This window comes from Dermacentor albipictus, chromosome 9 (genome assembly GCF_038994185.2).
Source record: "Dermacentor albipictus isolate Rhodes 1998 colony chromosome 9, USDA_Dalb.pri_finalv2, whole genome shotgun sequence".
In the NCBI taxonomy this organism is placed as follows: domain Eukaryota; kingdom Metazoa; phylum Arthropoda; class Arachnida; order Ixodida; family Ixodidae; genus Dermacentor; species Dermacentor albipictus.
Genome location: NC_091829.1, coordinates 24321644 through 24341857, shown reverse-complemented (window position 1 = coordinate 24341857; position 20214 = coordinate 24321644). Strand labels below are relative to the sequence as shown.

Below are 20214 nucleotides of genomic sequence, written 5' to 3'. Positions count from 1 at the left end.
GTGTGTCTGCCTTCCGTGCTGTATTAGGAACTTGCCGAAGCCCTTGTCAGTTTATTAATCAAGGGATTCAAGTCAGTTGAATCTAATACTGCATGTCAAGTGACTGACGTGTTATTCGTTTTATCTAAATATTATGGACTGGCAGTACTTGGCAAGCATTAAACCACAATATTTTTTTTATTGCACTTAAGCTGCAGGCGTCATAGATTGCCAGAAAATTTTCATGAAAACAGCCAGGGAAGGCTTGGAAAAAGATCGAGAAATTTTAAAATGGCCACATAGGTATGCTGTCTTGTTATATGTGGTAGAAAGTTTCCAGAGAATCTCTGTTAAATATATCTTTAAAACGTTTCACCTGATAAAAATTGAAGGAAATTGGTTCCATTTATTCAAAAAAAAGAAATTCAAGCATACTTACAAGGCATTTCTTACTCAATCTGTTTTTTTTGCTTTAACTAAACGTCCTGAACCTCGATAGCCTAGAAAAAAATTTCACCTTTCAAAGCACCTTAAATAATTCACTGTAATAGAATTCATTCGAACTATACTATCAGTTCTGTTTCCTAGGAGGTGCATATCTGTCGTGCCATGACACAAAGTACTCGTGTGGTATTGGTATTTCGGGTGCTCATGTGGTATACCTAACTTGGAAACCTGTCAGCACGCCCAAGAGGCCTCATTACCTGTAAGAAATTAAAAGACCATATCAAAACAATCAACCCATCTGCCTTCTGTTGAAGATATGGCCAATCATCCATTCATTTAAAAATATGAGAAAGACATTTAAATGTGTATTAGGCAAAATAAATTATAATCTTAGGCATGATACTGTGAGTATTCCAGTCACGTCTTGGGAAAATATCCCTCTGCACGGGCATACTTAACTACCAGCCAAAAAAAATTTACAGACAGCCCAACTGGGTAACGTTTCAGCAATAAATATAGAGACCATTTGGGATAAGTACAATATTGCATCATATATGAACTTGTCATAAAAGGGAACATACTGTTGCTGGCCCGAGCAGCAGTTGTGACTGTTTAATTGTTCACCACACCATGCAAAAAAACATTGTATAAAGGTACTGATTTGTATTGACAAGCAGCCATTAGTCATAGTTAAACCGCATTAAGTATTGACTTAGATGGTTTGAGCAAATATATTAAGCTGCTTAATGAACATACAAAGAATACACACTTGTTATTTTTGCCTCATATTGCTGCATCTACTTATTTGCAGCATACACCTGCAGCACCATTGGGATTAATGACACAAAGGTCAAGGCCAGCCTGGCGACCATGCTTGCCAAGGAGTAGTGTCAATATTTAATCCGTTTCCATAATAGCATACGACGTGAATTTAAGCAATTCATCTATTATATCGAGCAATAAAACGGTGAATGCATTGCCGGTGCATTTGTTTTATTTTTCGCACTGCATGATTCAGCACCATACAAATTCTTTCTGTTTAGTACAACTGGTTCAGAAGCATTATTAATCTACTAACGGTAATGTATAAGTGCAGATGAAAAGGAACAGGTGCACATGCATAAATCCATTCAAAACGTTTTGCTACCGCATGTAAACAAAAATGTAAACTATCTTGTGGATAGCCGCTATGGAGTTATGGCCTTATACACTCTTTGTAGGCTTGTCTATAAAATGTCTGTGTCTATAGAGTGTCTATAGATAAATGAAAATTCATGTTTGTTGACAAATGTCTGCAGAATGTCATAGAAAAAAGTGTATCGGACTATAAAGTTCTGTTTTTGTAGACTGAAGTCTATAGAATGTCTATAATATATCTATATACGTTTGTCTGTAGACATTCCATGGACTTCAGTCTACAAAAGTTGAACTGTATATATAGTTCTACTTTTGTAGACTGAAGTGTATAAAATGCCTACAGACAAATGTCATCTGTAGACATTCTATAGACTTCAGTCTATCTATAGACTCAGACTTCTTGTAGACTAGTCTATAAAAAGTGTATGGCCATAAGTCTATAGACAGTCTATAGATACTATATAGAATCACTTATTAAAGACTAGTCTATAAAAAGTGTATGGCCATAAGTCTATAGACAGTATACAGAATCGGACTTTTTATAGACTAGTCTATAAATAGTGTATGGCCATAATTCTATAGACCATCTATAGACAGTCTATAGACTCAGACTTTTTATAGACTAGTCTATAAAAAGTGTATGGCCATAAGTCTGTAGACTGTCTATAGACTAGTGTAAAGAAATGTCTATAGACAGTCTATAGACTTCATAGACAAATGTCTATAGACTGTCTATGGACTTTCTATAAAAATTTTTGCAAGGGTGAGGTTGAAGTTTAGGAACGAGTGATCCCTTATACTGGCTAGAAAAGGAATACCTGAAGCGAGATTAGGCTGACCACTTGGACCTAAATCTAGGGTATTCGCACCATGGTATGTGACTCTGGTAGGACTTGTTACCAATTGTGATAACGAGAAAACAGAACAAACGTCCAGAAATGCCTTCGCCTGGGTTTAAAGCGGTAGTGAGGTTGAAATATTGGCGGCCCAATTAATGCTTATTGATGTTTTAGGGTCACCTTCACTGACAGACTATGCGGCGAAATTGGTAATCACATTAACCGACGTGGTCAGTTTGGACGCAAACCAACAAAAAGGAGAAATACTCGAAAACAAAGGAGAAATAAGAGTTGGTTGTGTCGTGCTCAAGCGTGGAATTAGATGCTCTATTGCATAAGCAGCTATTTATCTCAGAGTGGATGACATACGATCATATTTCACGTATTCTTCAACTTTTTTTGCGAGAACATTGCGCTTTCTTGCGTGCTTCCCTGGTATGCATGCACTTCTGCACTATAAATATATCGATATTATTATTAACCAAGCCAAAGTTTTCATGAACAGCTTTAAAGCGATGGGGCAGTCGCAAACTTTTGAGTAATAGCAAAGCCCAGAGTTTCTTATTATCTAGATCCAGTAAACCTCAAATGCAATAAAAGTTTCTTGTTTCATTATCCCTAAATTCAAAAGGCACTTTTGCACTTGTGATTTATTCACCTGATACACTTCTGCGCGTTCGGCTGTCTCATTGTGGCGACTGTTGTCACTTGGCTTTGAACACGGATTACCACAAACTTATGGTACCAGTGGCGACAGCTAGATGTAATGTGCCGGACGTTTGGGAAGGACCAGCACAAGAGGGGAAACCCCACCTCATGTCGGCCTTTGCTGTCCAGTACTGGCTTCCCCAAGACGTCATTTGTATGTGAACTACCTTGGGGAAAGGTAAAGTCTGTATGTAATACTTGTCTTTTATAGCTGTGGCCAACCTCAACTAAATACATCATAAGGAGCAATACAATGGTAATCAAAAACGGTACAGAAAAAGAAATGGTAGAGAAAATATAATAAAAAGAAAAAGTTAGCAGAAAAAAAAGTTATACCGCCAAGGAAAAATAGAAATATTAAAGAACGCGAAACGAATCTCTTAAGGCCATCTCATCTAAACTCTTTTCCTAAATCTATTTAGACAAATTAAACTGCCGTGCAGGACAACCAAGCCGGATCTGAACGCGACAGACTCAAGGTCTTCTCCAACTCCAAAGTTTCCCGACATGTCATGCTTCTTGCACCCAAAACGAAACCGTGCGATGAAAAATTCTTCCGTGGATCGAAGCAAGTGCGTAAAGGGGCATACTTTGCTGCCTTCTCAAGCGCCTTCTCAAGCATGTAAGTAACCACGCAAGGCTCTTGAACTGAACCCCCTGAGTAACCCTCTGCAACTGAATGACGCCCTACCAGCCACTCTTCGACGGAAGCCATATGTGGATACTGGGGAAACCTGGAGTTAAAGAACCTTTTTGATCCATTTACGAATAAGCCCGTTCACATCAGCTGATGTGCTGAGTCCCACAGGGCTCAGTCTTAGGGCCGCTTTTGTTTCTACTTTATATAAATGATATTTCTGTTGGTATTTCTTCATGTATACGGTTGTTTGCCGACGATTGTGTTGTTTATAGGAAGATTAAGAGTGAACAAGATGCTGCCATATTACAATCTGACTTAGCATGTATTAATACTTGGTGTTCCACATGGAAGATGAATTTGAATTTAAAAAAGTGTGTTCATGTATGTTTTACAAGAAAGAAGAAGCGGATTGTAAATCTTTACCAGATAAATAATAGCCTGATAAAAAACGAACCTATATACAAGTATCTAGGTGTGACGCTCTCATCCGACTGCTCATGGCCTGCTCATGTGGATGACGTCATTGTAAAAGCTGGTAGGGCACTCAATTTTATTCAGAGGAACTTGAAATGTTCACAGCCGAACCTAAAGAAAACTGCTTACCTAACATGTGTTAGACCAATTTTGGAATACGCATGTGCCGTCTGGGACCCCGTGCAGAAAAACTTGATTGATAAGCTGGAAAGAATTCAAAACCGAGCTGCTAGGTTCGTCCTGGGGCGGTATGGGCGGAGAGAAAGTTGTACCGAAATGAAACTTGAATTGAATTGGGAACTGCTTTCCTCTCGGCGGAAAAAGTTGTGACTGAAGTTTTTATACCTCATATTTAATAATAAGACTGGAATTAGCAGTAAAAGCTACTTGAAAGAACCACATATTTCTAGGCGTAATGACCACCCACTTAAAATCCGCGAATACCGCGCCAGGACGTACTTGTTTGCGGATTCCTTTTTTGTCAAAACTGTTGTGGAGTGGAATCAGCTGTGTGAAGAGCAAGTGTGCTGTACGAATGAAGATGTTTTTTTCCCTCCTGTAACCCCCCTGCTATAACGCCTTCGGGCAATGCGGGATAATTCTTGAATAAAGAATAAAGAATAAAGAATTCAAGGGTATTTGATGCACTATATAAGAATACTGGAATGACCAGTTGTCTTAAGCAATTTACCTTCTGAAATGGCTTTAGCGAGGCCTACGCAAGGAGATCAAGAAGTTTCATAGCTTTTTCAGAATGGTCGGTTGGATTTTTATTAATGAAGTTTTCTAAACCTATATATCTGATCGGCTCATCTCGACATTTTGGTTTAATATCCTGTCCTAAGATATACAATGTAGGAATGTTGCAGTATAAACCCTTGCTAGTGTGATTGGGACGCTACCGGAAATATTGAGACTTTTCAGGATTAATTTGTAAGTCAACATTCTTAAGAAAGCTAACTGTTTTAACTGCTAGGAGTTGAAGTCCCTCAAGATTATCGGACATTAAAAGCAAATCTTCAGCAAACGCCATGGCCGACATTGCACCGTGGAGCAACGGAACACCCACAGATAACTCATTTAGGCTGTATAATAGAGGATCAATTATGCAGTTAAAAAGAAATGGAGAGGGTTACCCTGTTTGGTGCCTCTTCTTAGTGGCACTCTGTCATTATCTGAGATACCACCACAAGTGTATGTGGGGGTGCAACAGACACATAAATGCTTGATTAAGTTAACACGCAAAGGGACATTGCGTGCATCTAGGGCACTGAACATAGCAGAATAGCAAACTGAGTCAAAAGCCTTGCTCAGGTCAAGACATACAGCAGAGAGAGGTTTACGTTTAAGTATAAGCATCCTCATAATGCCTCTCAAGACGAGTAAATTGGACGAAGTACTACAGTATTCAGTGAAAGCCGACTTTGAAAATGGTTGGTGGCACTCAACCTACACATCAAGAGTTGGGAAAATAACCTGAACAGGATGGGCCAAACAGAGATCGACCTAAAATCACCTGGACCACCCGGGTTGGATTTCTTCGGTGTAAATACCATCCTACTTTGCTTCATTTCGAACGGAACTACGCCAAAAGCTAACCAATTATTGAAAATATGCGTTAAGGTGCACAGTGATATCTTTAAGAGTACAGTAGTTGAAACATTGTCGGGTCCAGGCGATGCCTTCGAAGAGAGCAATCTAATTGCAACAGCAACTTCACCCTCCGTAAACAGATATTCGTCAACTTCTAATGCAATTGATGGTTTAAGTGGAGAAGATAATGGTGTAGAATAGACATTAAAATGGGATCAAATTTTTTGTGCAAATCTTGTAAGGAGCATGCAGCTGAAGAATCACCCATAAGAAGGTGATCAGCCAGAACTTTCGGACCTAAGTGGCAAAGTCTTTGATGCTCAACATAAAGTGACCGCTTACGTTGACTTCGGTTTTGTGTTTGCGGAATGTTAATATTGTAGTTTTTAGTGTTCTTACTTTTCATTTTCTGTTTTAAACCGAAAGCTTTATCGATGGTCTGAAGATCATCCATAGAAGTAGGACCTGCTACAACACAAGAAAATGGAAATGCCCACCTCAGACAGCACGAGGCACACCTCCACAACAGAAAGTTCTAAAGGAGGGGGGGGGGTGCTTCGCCAGAAAAGAACAGGAGAGCGGGAGGCGGCAAAACAGTTTCAGATTTCAAGAACTGAAGTATGTCCTGATGACAACTTGTACACCGAACTTGAGATATCGACGAAATGGATCGGCTACTGAAAACCTCAAGTGCCTCATTAATTTCCTTATGAATGTCTATATCTATTTCACGCTTAGCCAAAGCTACATGTTCAGAATCAGACCACCGACAGATTGAGTACGTGGGCCCATTTAATATATGGACTTCCCCTAAGCCAGTGTCTGTAGCCCTAAGTTTAGATAGAATTTCATAACAAGGAGACAATAATCAAGTATAGAACTTCGTTTCTAGAATAGCAAGGCGAAGAGCAGAAAACAAATGCTTGTGCTGCATATCATGTGTTTTTTACAAAACGGTGCGGCATATGCGTAATGACTTATGATTTATCAGCAGGGCATAAGAAAAGCGACAATGTACAAAGTCCCAATAGATGGTGCCAGAAGAATTTTGTTTTTTGAACTATCACACTGTTGCACAGCCAGCAATGTACCACTTCGCCCAATTTATCTGTCCAAAATTTCTAATGGCTTTCACAAGAGAGCTAAACTACGCGTTTACCGACGAAGTCGGAATTTATATCAAGCGAAGCTCAACTGAAGCTTAACTCTATTGATAAGTGTATAATAAAGCTATTTACAAAGCGTGACGATGCGTGCAATTCTGCTTTCTTCTTGTGCATTGAGTAATCCCATATAATGTTTTATCAACCATAGAAGTTTCATACTGAATTGTTCGGAATTTTTTGTGTTTGTCGACTTTAAAATGCACAAACTATTGAAAATTAAAGAAAAGCTAAGTCGAGCAGACGCGCAGTTCGAAGTTTGAAGTTTGAGTTTATTGACACACAACATAAATACATAAATTTTACATAAATACATATGTACAGAAAACGTTATTCTAGTATACAGACGAGGGTCCCAAAATCGTAATATTGAGGACGGAGGCTCGGTTAGAAACTGCAAGAGAATCGTACAGTTGTTGGCAGCGTAACAGTGGATGGCGTAAAGTATTAGATACAAGAAAAACCAATGCTAACAACGAAAATTCAACGAACAATGCTCTAATACGGTGTAGTGTAACATGAATAACGGAAGTGCCAAAAATTTATAAAATTTTTAAAGGTAGAAGAACAAACAAAAAGAAAAATAATGTGTTGCAGTGTGAATAGAATAATGAAAGAAAGATCAGCTCGTTGATGGGGGTTAGAAATAGTACCTACTTCAATATACAAATATTTATTACGAAATATTAGAGTTTAGCAGAAAATCATTTAACGAAGCTGAAACACTGAAATGTGGGCCGTATTTTACGTGAAGCGGGAAAACGATTCCAGAGTGTAATGGTAGCTGATGTAGATGTCTTTGTTTAGCCTAGTTAGTGCGAACGCATGGTAACAAAACATTGTAAATAGAAGCGAACCTAGTAGAGTTAGTATTACTAAGGGAGCTACTTTGATTGTATCGAAATGTCAGTTTGGAATTGAGCAATCAGTAATACATCATTGAAAACTGTAGTTGAATAACTTTTTTACACATAAAATTTTGTACTGCTCGAATTGGCAGAAATCATTAGAACGATGTGAACAGTGGATGATGGTACGTACTGGTTGATTTTGTGTATGCTCGACTAAAGACGAATAACAAATATGCATTACCCCAACCAATTAAACAGCAGTACATGTGCTAATGAATGAAAGAAATGTGGAGTGAGAACAAAGCACAAGAGGAGTAGTGGCCTGCCCTGATAAGCGCGTGGATACCAAATATCGCATTTCAGCTTGACATGATTGATGTACAGGTGAAACTCAGAAGGCTGTCTAGGATAACACCCAGAAATGAAGCGGAATTCCTATTGGGAATAGAATGTTTGCTAAGGTTAACGAAAGAGGATTCTTTATTGATTTTTGTGCGAACAGAAGACTAAAAAAATTCCTTGTAGATGGCGTAATGATTAGATCATTGCCGTTGCACTATTTAATTAAGTCGCCTAGAGTCTTAGTTTGATTAGCCAAGAAAAGATAGACTTATAATAGTTATAGTTGTATCGTCAGCTTACAGAACGTAATGATTTCAGTGTGTGATGTCTAGGATATTATTGCAGAAAAGTAACAATCAAAAGCCTCTGTACTCAGCCATGTGCTAACCCTCGGTTAAGGTTTTAGGAAGAAGTTTCACGCGCGCATACAATAAGTTTCCTATCAGACAAAGCAATTTATAAAAACACTATAGCTGGGCCAGTTATTCTATATGCTTCACGTTTACTAAACAAGACAATGCGATTAACAGTTTCAAAGGCCTTAGTAAGGTCTAGGAGAACGGAACCGATGAATTCATTATTGTCAAGACTATTCTTTATAAAATTGGACAGAGGTATGTTAGTATAGAGCTTTAAGACCGAAAACCGAACTGGCAGTATTTAATAATATCGTATCTCTCCGAGTACTTTCTCAATGTGATCGAAAATAATCGTTCAATTATTTTACTTACGGAAGAAAGAATCGAAATCGGACTCTAATTTGATATGAATTCTTTATTACCTTTCTCAACTGGAAAACCTTCTGTACATTTTAGCAAGTGCGGAAATTCGCAAGATTTAAAAATCGGTTTAATTACTGCTCAGGGGCTTGCAAATAGCATTGTCGACTAGTTTTAGGTGGCGCACTGTGATAACATGACTTCATTCTCACTGAGAATCCTGGATTTGTCTTACGAAGATTTCGCATAGTAGACAGGACTTGATGCGGCGTGACAGGATTCAGAAAAAATGAATCGCGTAGGCGGTTTATTTTAGGTTTAAAAGTCTGCTTGCTTCTGTCAGGTAATGCGAAAAGATGAAAAAAGCGTTTGGTATCTGAGCTGGCTGGCGAAAAGTAATATTGTGTATAATTTTAGAGATAAATGTAGGTGGCTCACTATTCAAAAAGTCATTCAATAACTGCCATTGCTTTTTAAGGTATTTATTCTGCAAGAATGCTGTTTCAAAGTAACGGCTTTTGACTTCTCGGAGAGCCCTGCTAAGAATGTCAATATTTTTGGTACCGACTTAGTAGATAACGTTTGAACAGTTGTCTTTTGGTTTTCTTATACAAGTTATCTTTGTTCCGCAAGCTGTTTAGCAGACCATCTGTGATGCAAGGAATTTTGGACCTTGTAAATCGATTTTTACATCGCAGAGTTGTAGAGTAAGTGCTAACGCCTTCAGTGAACGATTTACAGAATGAATAGCCTTTGTTGGGTCTTCAATAAAATTGAGATCTGTCCAGTCACTGTAGTTAATGGTAGTAATATATTTATCTGTGTCGAATACTATGGTGAAGTCACAAGTGACAATGTTAGCCAAACGAGTTTTGAAGACTAGAAAAATCGGAAAGTGATCAGTGAGGCCGGTGTTAAGGCCCTCCAAAATTGAATGTCTACGTCTGTTAAGACATGATCAGTTTATGAATAAGAGCCCTTACTAACGCATTTTGAAGGTGATGTGATGAGGGCTTCAAGGCGGTAGCCACTGAAGCAGGTAAGTTGTATACAAGACATAATCAATATCCAGCAGGTTGATGTCTACATCTCGTACAATCATTGCGCTCCTATTTTCCGACAGTAATTTGTTAAGTGGAAACTTGCTTCAATTCTCCCCTTAAATCAGGCAATGTTCAATTGTTATCTAAGTATAGGCCCATCTTCTTAACAGCACATTCATGTAAAAAACTCTAAGACATACCTTTAAACTTATTATGGAATTTCTTGAAACTAACAAAACTTTATGCGCTTTCCAGCATGGTTTTAGACGTGGCCGCAGCACTACAGCACAACTGACAGAATTCGTTCACGACATCAGCAGTTTTTTAGGCATAAGTGACCAGATTGATGCTATTTCTATAGAATTTGCAAACGCCTTTGTCACTGTCTTACACATTAAACTTATGCGCAAACTGTTCTCTATACTAAGAATGCATCCTAGGTTGGCTGAATATCGGACTTTATTTCCGAGCGCTCACAATATCTACGTTTCAACTCTACTAACTCACCCTCGACGCCTGTTTCATTAGGGATTTCCCAAGGCTCAGTACTGGGTACTCTGTTATTGCTGCTTTATATTATTACGATGTCGTCGAGCGAGGCTCAAGAGATGATCCGCCGCGAGAAGGATGATGAAGTTGGTCGGTGCCCTTGGCACGAGCGAGTGTCAGCCTGGCTGCCTGGTTCCAGTGTAAATAGCGTGTAAATAGCCTCTTTCGTCCACGTCTGTGTCCACACGTAGCAATATTATTGATCACCTACACCCATCGGTTAAAATATGTATTTTTGGTGGAGACGCCCTTTTATAACATACAAATTATTCTCCAACTGATCGTGTTCTCCTTAATTCTTTCGCTGCCTTCTGTAAGTGGTCCAAAGCATGGAAAATGAATATCAACTTTTCCAAAACTGTCTCCGTATTCATTACACGACGCTCAGGCCTTCCTTCTTTGCCTATGCCTTTAATAATAGTATTTAAATAGAGTGCTCGAATACGAATATTCAGGTACACTACTAACACACGATTTGTCGCGAACGAATCACATTATTGTCACATGTAAGAAGGCCCTTAAAAGACTTGCGTACTCGCTTCGTACGCTTCGTTTTGATCGTCAAGAAACTAAACTTCTGACATATAAAACCTTCATTCGCCCCATCGTCGAAATGGTTGCGTTGTACGGAATGAATATATACACGGTGACGTCAAAAAAACTAGCATCACTGCAAAAAAGGCAGTGCGTTTTGTTTGTAGGAGATATAAGACTTTTCACCGCCTAACCCTCTTGCCCCACTTGGTCTCACTCCTCTTGCAGATCGTCGCAAACTTGAATGCCTAAAATTCCTTCACATGTTAATCGATTCTCCTCGTCCCTCCTCTCTAGATAACTATTTGACTTTTTCCAAACCCCCCACCTACGAGGAGTCACGACGTTATAAATATCTGAACCTTTCTTGCCCGCACTGACTCCTTTAACTAGTTTTTTTTCATCAATTGAAGTCTCGAATTCTTTACCGGGCAACAACCATTCCCTACCACTGAAATAATTCGCGCAAGCTTGTTTATAAATGTTTGTATCTTTGTTGTTCATCCCGCTCCTGCAATAGCTTCATTGAAGCTGCAGTATAATTAAAGTGACGCCATGTCTGCGTCATTGTCTCGTAATCTTGTCCTTGGTGCTATGCGTATCGCCAATGTACATGATGATCAGTTTGTCCATAAATTCCGCGTCTGTACCCTCATACGCGTGCCTGGCTTTTGATAATCTAATTCCCGACAGGGTTTTCGAATTGGTCGGATCTAATAGGTGTCTCAGCAGACCCCGCGTTTTGGAAAGGCTCATGCCCCTCTCCATCTCGTCGCATCTGCTGCACCAATTCTGTTCGCATAATTTGATCGCGTAATTTTCAATTTCTTTGTTATGTCTAGCAATCGGCACCCCCCTCCCGGAATACGACGGAGCTCCCAATGAGGAGCTCGACGCACCGATCACGGAGGCGGAGGTCAGGGCAGTAATATTGGGACTAAAAACCAAATCGGCCCCAGGCCCTGACGGGATAACAAACAAAATTCTAAGAAATCTGGACGATGCCTCCATCAGCGCTCTGACCGAGTACATGCAAGAAATTTGGACTAAAGGCCACCTGCCACGCCAGTGGAAGATGGCAAACGTGATCCTAATTCCAAAGCTGGGCAAACCGCCTAAACTAGAAAATCTAAGACCCATTTCCCTAACCTCATGCATGGGGAAATTGATGGAGCGCGTAGTCCAGACCAGACTGACGCACTTTATGGAGCAGAATGACCTGTGGCCGCATGAGATCATCGGCTTCCGACCGGGCTTGTGTACGCAGGACGTGATGCTCCGACTAAAACATGACATAATCGACTCACGTTCTAGAGACGCCTAGGTTATCCTCGGCCTGGACTTGACAAAGGCTTTTGATAATGTTAGACACGAAGCAATACTCCACGGTCTCTAAGAAATCGGGGTAGGCGCGCAAACATTCGACTATGTCAAGGACTTTCTGTCAGACAGAACTGCCTGCATGAAGTTCCAAGATATTGAATCTCCAACACTGAAATTAGGAAGCAAGGGTACGCCGCAGGGCTTGGTTCTTTCCCCGTTCCCCTTCAACGTGGCGATGAGGGGCCTCCCCGGAGCTCTGAGAAGCATACAGGGGCTAAATTTCAGTATTTATGCGGATGACATCACCCTCTGGATGAACCAGGGGAGCGATGCGAGCATCGAGGAGCGCCTGCAGGCGGTGGCGGATACTGTCGTGCACTATGCTGCCGGTAGGGGTCTGTCGTGCTCACCGCAAAAATCGGAGTTATTCGTCTACAACCCAAAGTCGCTCCGGTGCAAGCGTAGCTGGGAATTTGACATTAAAATAGAGGGGAAACCAGTCCCAAAGGTTAACCAAATCAGAATCCTAGGACTTTTCATTCAGGAAAACGTATATAATGATGGGACAATCAAAAATCTAGAGGGCTTTGCCACGCAAGCACTTGACATATTTAGAAGGGTCGCGCTGAAAGGACGAGGCCTGAAGGAAAGAAGCTTGCTTAAACTAACCCAAGCATAAGTAATAAGCCGCGTGTGCTATGCCACGCCTTTCTTAAACATCAGGTCAGAGGAGAGGAGGAAACTCGACTCGCTCATTCGACGGTGCATAAAGAGGGCCTTAGGTTTACCAATTACCACCTCCACAGAAAAGCTCCTCTCTATGGGAGTGCACAATACCTGGGACGAAATAGCGGAGGCTGTCAGCGGAGGCTGTCAGATTAAGCCGAACGAGCGCGGGCAGAGCTATCCTCGAAATGGCAGGCCTGCAAACAGATAGGGGACTACGAGGCAAGACAAACATCCCGTTGGACTGCCGAGAAAATATAATCATTCCCCCCCCCCCTCCTTCGTAACATGCATCCCATATTCAACACGGAGAGGAGGGAAAAAAGAGCAGAAGCACTTATCAAACGCTTTGATTCAATGAACAGCAAGTCGGTTGCGTACGTGGACGCGGCAAGTGGCAAGTCGGGTGCGGCGGTCGCCTCGGTGGTCGACGGCCGAGGTGCCCCCGTATCGGCCGCCACCATTAGAAGCCGCAACTCGGAAATGGCTGAAGAAGTTGCGGTAGCGCTCACTTGCGTGGGAACGGAAGAAAATTTCATAATTAGTGATAGCAAAACGGCCATCTGGAATTTTGGAAAGGGCAGGATCTCGCCGGAAGCGGCAAGGGTTCTGGCCAGTAGACGGCTGAACAGAAAAATTAGCCTAATTTGGACCCCTGCACACACGTCCGTTCCTTGCAACGAGGCGGCCCACGAGTTAGCCCGAGCTCTCTACTTCCGGGTGGCTGTGGAACCGCCCGACTGCCGGAACATGGACGAGCGTCTGCAAAATTATACGGAGATTGTTGAAAATTATCGGCTACGCAGGAGACTGGTGCCACCACCAGATAAAAGTCTAAACAATAGAGAGGCAGTCGCATGGCGGCGCCTGCAAGCTGGTAACTTCCTAAACCCGGTCTGGGCATACCATGTTATGCATGACAGAGAAACCGATGAGTGCAAACACTGTGAGGCGAGAGGGACCCTCGATCACATAATCTGGGAATGCGCTAGCTCACCAGGGGCTAAAGCAAACAAATTGTACAGAGGCCTGGGAAGCCCTGCTGCGGAGCGAGGACCCCACTCCACAGCAACACGCCATCCGCCTGGCGGAAGAAGCCGCGAAGATGCATGGCCAAAGAGCGGCATGTCGATGATAAGCGCTTGTCAATAGAACTGAAGTGTGAATTGAGAGGAGTGGAATAAACATGGCTGTATACATAGAGGCCTAAAAACATCCGCTGAAAATGCCCGTAAAGTATATATGTGTTAAAACTATGACAATGACAAATAACGCGTTCTATGTACAGAGTATATATTACAAGGAGGTTACATACTAAAATACGTCGCTGTAAGTAGCATTAATGGGCAACCAGTGCCCTTTAGCACAAGGGCCTGGAGACATGTGCCATACAAGACGCTACTATACCGCAGCAGTAGCCTTTGGTGAGAGGATGTACACCGAATGTCGTGAACTTATGACGTCCAATATGTCAACATGACGTAAAAAGTTTAAAACTGATATATGATTAAAAAAAAGGGTTCTAATCTAAGAAAGAATGGCGGGTGACGGAGAATATGCCATCGGTGCGTTAGTGTAAAGCGCTTCTTAAACTGCTTCTTCCCGACAGTCCAGCAAGACGTGGAGGACTGTGAGTATCTCGCCACACTTACCATAGCTAGGAGCTTCATTGTCCTACAAAAAGTAGGAGTGCGTACCATATATGTATGCCGTAATGTCAGTTCACCGTATATTTGTTGTTGTTGATTAGTTTCCTAAATTAGAGCTTGTTTCATGTTTGACTCTCCCGCTTTCGGTGCCAATAACTTATGAGTTTTTTGTTCAAGAACGGTTTGAAGTCTGTGGTCGGGATAGCTATGGAGGAGCTGTTAGCTCTCCCTGCCACGGATGTGGCGATTTCATCTGCGAGCATGCTGTCTTTAATCCCTCGGTGTCCAGGCACCCAGCCTATTACGGCATGCTGGTCTGGTACGTATGTTGTACAAAGTAGCGAATAAAGATAAATAATTACGGGATTCTGATGCTTTTGAAGAGACGCCAAAGTTTTTACGACGCTTAAGGGGTCGGTAAATATGATCAATTTTTGTAGTTTCAATTCGTGTTTCACTGCCGATAGTACTGCGTAGGCTTCTGCTTTGAAGATACTTATATGCGGGTGCAGAACGTCGGGATTCTGAAAAAGATTGTCCAACCACTGCAGAAGAAAAGCCCGCGCTTGACTTTGATGCATCAGTGTAGAATTCAGGACATGAGTACTTCGACTCAAGCTCTAAAAAAGTGCATTCGGAGGTGTGCCTCTGGTGACCGCTTTGTAACTTGAACAAACGGACAATTTATAAGAATAGGAATCACTGAAAGCGGGCCACTAAAATGCGCGCATGCAGGTGGTTCTGCGCCCAAAGATAAGTAATTTATAAGGTGGGCGTGTCCCGATTGTAGCCTTGAATCAATTACTTCGTAGAAAGTTTTTTTCTGATGGCAATATTTCCATTCTCTTATATATGATTTATTCAGGTGCAATTTATTATTCTGCTTGCGGTTCCACTCATTCGACCATTTGGACATCAGCGCTAGTTTAATTGTTACTTTGTAGTTCTGACAGGGAGTGTTCGACATTTTGCAGGCATCATTCACAGTTTCGTTTCCTGCTATGCAGTCGGCATGCTCGTTCCCTGTAATCCTAACATGCCTTGGAACCCAACAAAAGTACACGATGTACCCGTGTATTGCAAGTTTATGAAGTTGTTGGAGGATATGCAGTAAGTGAGAGTTCTTGGTTCTTTGTTTCGACATAATTGCACACATGGCACTTTCCTATTCAGTGTAGATTGCCAGATTTTTGTTGTTTCCGTCACTTATGTTATCTGGCGCCAATAGTATGCCATATAAGTGAACGCCTATGCGTTCACTTATATATGCGCCTGCTTTTGGATAAATATATAATGGCTTGACCGGCTGAATTATTTTGCAGAGCAGCTGCGCTAACGCAGTTACGTATTTTGGAATCATCTGTCTAGAAAGCTGCGCAGTCTATATTTTTCTTCAATTCACGAGGTCTTGGAGGATTCGAAATTCTCAAGTTGTACCGTGTTGCTTTTTCTAGGTAAAAAAAATTCAACTTTTCCACTCTGTGAAGGACTAGCTGCGAAGCTGTGTTCTGTTTTACTTGAATCGACGTATCTATGTACGTATAGGTATTATTATTATTATTATTATTATTATTATCATTATTATTATTATTATTATTATTATTATTATTAAAGGACACAGACAGCCAATACACCTGACTGCGGAGTAACTTTTTTTGTAGTAGTGACGTGTTAGTTAATTCGAGTTAAATGACTGCGAAAGCCTGCGACTGACTGCGACTGCCATCGCAGTCATGAAATGACTGCGACTGCCATGCTGCGAAAGTCACAGAACAGTACAATATCCAATTTTAAGGCTGTAGTGGCTCGTCGACCAATATTAAGGCAGGGTGTAAAGGTATATGCAAATGAAACTAATTGTTGAAATGTTTCCGCCTCTGTTTCAGTATGTGGATGTGACATAATGATGTGGTTTACTGTAAGGGATTCATGGCATTTCTCGCAAGTTGGTGTTTTCTTTTCTTCGAAATGACATGTGACGTGTGAAAATACCGCTGCATGGCAGACGGGAATTTCACAGAATATATATAACTTCACTGTGAGCTAATTCTGACAAGTAATTGAAACTCGGCGTAATGATAGAGTCATCGTGGCGGTTAATTGCAGCCTAGCTTTTTTCAAGATACTTAGATCAGATTGAGAGCTACAGAGCATTTGCGGAAAAATGGAGACGAAAATATATCGTCCGCATCGCTGTAAAAATGCTGGCAGACGGTATTTGCGTGCGCCTCCCGTATTTTGTTTCAAGACGCACCAACAGATCAATTGAAGATCGAGGGCGCCAGAAACCACGTTGAAATTGATGAATTCTCCGATTCGTTTCCAAGATGTGTACCAATCGGGTGTTCACAAGATGCTCAAAGATTATGAGATGTATAGACAGCTGGTCAAGGTGTGCGCTTGATTTGGGTGTGCGCCCAAATCTCTCTTCTGTGCATTGATCTTCTTCGCACGCGACACATGCAAGCTTGCCCCCGCATGACAGTGAGCCATATCCAAAACTCTGGCATTTAAAGCATCGCTTAGAGTTTGGGATATAAGGGAGCACCTTGCAACGCATGTATGATGCGTGAATGCAGCCGGGTAGAATTATACTGCTGAAAGTTAAGACAATGTGTTTTGTCGTTATGTATTGTTTTTCCCATTGTGATCCGTCGGGTGGCGATTGCTCCTTGCTCAGCGACTTCCTCTTCGATTTGTACATTTGTGCTTTGCAAAAGTTCCTGCTCGGAAACGACACCCTTCGTGTAGTTAAGGGTGTAGTGATCGCCACATCCATTTTGCAAAGCTTTTTCAGAGATAGCAGTTTTGTGCCTTGGCATTTAGATTTCTGCTAGAAAGTCTCACTTTGAGTGTCTTCGCTTACAAAATTTTCCACATTGTTTTGGATGTTCTTTGTGTTGAACAAGGCAGATAGGTCAGCCAGCAGTTCGTCGGTCTGTCTCGAATATGTCCTCAATACGTCTGATTACAAATGTGTCCTACTTCCAGACCCTGCTGAAAAACAGAATATTTCAGTCAAATACTTCGTTTTTGGGACACCTTGCAGTATGACGCTCTCCGACGGTCAATGACGACGGTCAATGACGCTCTCTGGCGGTCTATGACGTTCTCCGACGGTCTATGACGTTCTCCGACGGTCTATGACGCTCTCTGTGGTCTGTCGATCGGTAGCCTGTCGATCCGTAGCCTGACGCTCTGTAACCTGTCGATCCGTAGTCTGACGCTCTGTAACCTGTCGATCCGTAGTCTGACGCTCAGTAGTCTGACGCTCAGTAGTCTGACGCTCAGTAGTCTGACGCTCAGTAGTCTGACGCTCAGTAGTCTGACGCTCAGTAGTCTGACGCTCAGTAGTCTGACGCTCAGTAGTCTGACGCTCAGTAGTCTGACGCTCAGTAGTCTGACGCTCAGTAGTCTGACGCTCAGTAGTCTGACGCTCAGTAGACTGCCGTTCAGTAGTTCTTGATCAATATTTCATTAAAAAGTTGACAGACTTAGAGCTGTTTAGGATTATTTAAAGATGTCATGGCAAAAAAGCGAAAAGTGAAAAAATTAGAAGTTATCAGTCGGGGACGAATTATTTACTGAGCATAATTATTTCAGAACGCTCACAATGATTGTCCTCACTTTATCCGATAGTAAGGGGAACATCCCCAGCTGTCGATGCCTGCGTTGTGCGAACCAAACACCATGGTGATGTATTACATAAACGAGCAGCCAGCAGCCAGCATTGATCCACCTATGTCGTGGTGTCTTTAAAAAGCGGCATGGGTTGTGTTCGGATGGTAAATGCTATAGCGATTCACCAAAGTAGGCGAGCACTCTTTCCCACAACTACATGCACCCACAATGACAAAGTGACCGCCATCGTGAAAGCAACCCGCGATATATAATGAGGCTACATTACCAGTTATTGCAGCAAAGACAATGTTTAAATGCAAGGAAATTGGCGAAATCGAATAATGAGAAACGAGTGAACCTAACACCAACGCTGATTTCACGTATGTTAGCAGCTACCCCTACTTGTATTTCGATGAAAAACTATTACAGAAAAAAATATTTTGCCACCTGTGATCCCTTAACGCATGCGCGATGTTCTGGACAGCGGCCGCGGAGGCCACAGCAACAGCTTGCCACCAGGTCTACGAGGCGCGCAGCAACACACCACGCAGGTAGAACAGCTGGACACCAGGTTAGCAGGGCCGGTACTGAGGTACCAGGTCGCAGGATATGCAGTGGAGGCTGCGAGGCACCATCGCGCTAGAAGGCCTGGCCGCCAGTTCCCTAGGTCAGGCAGCAAGACACCGGGCCTCTAGAACATTTACCGAAGATTTCGTCAGGTGAAGCAGTACGTACCCAATGACAAAAAATGAGCTTTTACGTGCCAAAACCATGATTACAATATTAGACATGCTGCAGTAGGGGACTCTGCAATAAGTTTTGCCACCAGGTGGTTTTTACGGGCACCCAGGGCACGCTACACGGTCGTTCTTGCGTTTTGCCCCCATCAAAATTCGGCCTTCGGACTTAGTAGCAAAACAATAAAGTGACCACGCCACCATGGCCGGTAACGGCATATAACCCGAGACACCTACTGTGGGGGCAGTCCTCGAACCGGGTGGTAATATGATTGAGAAATGAAGCAAGTTAGTTGTTAAATAAATAATTATTAAAAACGAAAATAAATGAATAACCGAAGATGAGAAGTAAAGCGATAATAAATGAAATGAACTAGTGTATAATAACGTAGTCAGCGCTGCTTGTAGGAATATGAGATAGTAAAAGATAGACGCAAAAATGAGCAAGGAAAATTTACAATACTGTTAATAGAAGTGGAAATCTGGGCCTTTATCTGAAATTTCTAAATTTAGAATTTATTCAAGGAGAAATAGATTACTCGCGTAAAAAGCGTTATATTAAAAAGCAATTTCCTTGTGTCACACTGTGTTTTTTTGTGGAAAGAGAAGTTATTTCTGCACTCCCATGTGATGTGACAGTGTTGGGATGGCCCCACACCATGGGCATGTGTCCCTGTATTGAGTGGGAAATATTTTATGTAGGCTGTGTAGACTGGAGAATGTTCCTGTCTGCAGCCTTCGCCAGCCAACTGCTTCGTGTTGTGTTAAAGATGGGTGGGGTGGTGGATATATTAGCCTTTTGCCTCAGTGATGGTGTAGTATTTCTGTGTACGTTGGTTCCACCGTCATCGTGGTATCCGGGTCCATTGACTGTCCCACTCGGTATGTAAGTTCGCGAGCTAAACTGTCGGCCCTCTGGTTACCCTCCTCTTCGGTGTGACCCGGCACCCAGAAAATAGTATGCAGTATCTTTTTGTTCGGAAGCCCTGCCTCGAGGAGGATTCGCAGCACCCCTTTTGTTGATTCTACCTGCCGTGTAGTTTCTGCATGCTTCTTTGGAGTCTGAGTATTATCAAAGATCTGTTTCTACGGTGGGAGTGCCTGCTCACCAGCGGCGTGCTCATAGTCGAAAAAGGATTG

At 42.0% G+C, this 20214-nt stretch overlaps 1 long non-coding RNA gene across 7 annotated transcripts in view; it reads right to left on the bottom strand.

The window, feature by feature from the left end:
- The window catches only part of LOC135901930 (uncharacterized), a 63370-nt gene that overhangs the window by 34741 nt on the left and 8415 nt on the right, over positions 1 to 20214 (bottom strand). For 6 of the 7 annotated variants that reach the window (XR_011508637.1, XR_011508639.1, XR_011508640.1 and 3 more), the window contains exon 4: positions 18785 to 19028. This is a non-coding gene — a long non-coding RNA (uncharacterized lncRNA). Of the gene's footprint in view, positions 1 to 7304; positions 7375 to 18784; positions 19029 to 20214 lie in introns of those variants that run through there. The other variant, XR_010564312.2, reaches the window with a different exon arrangement.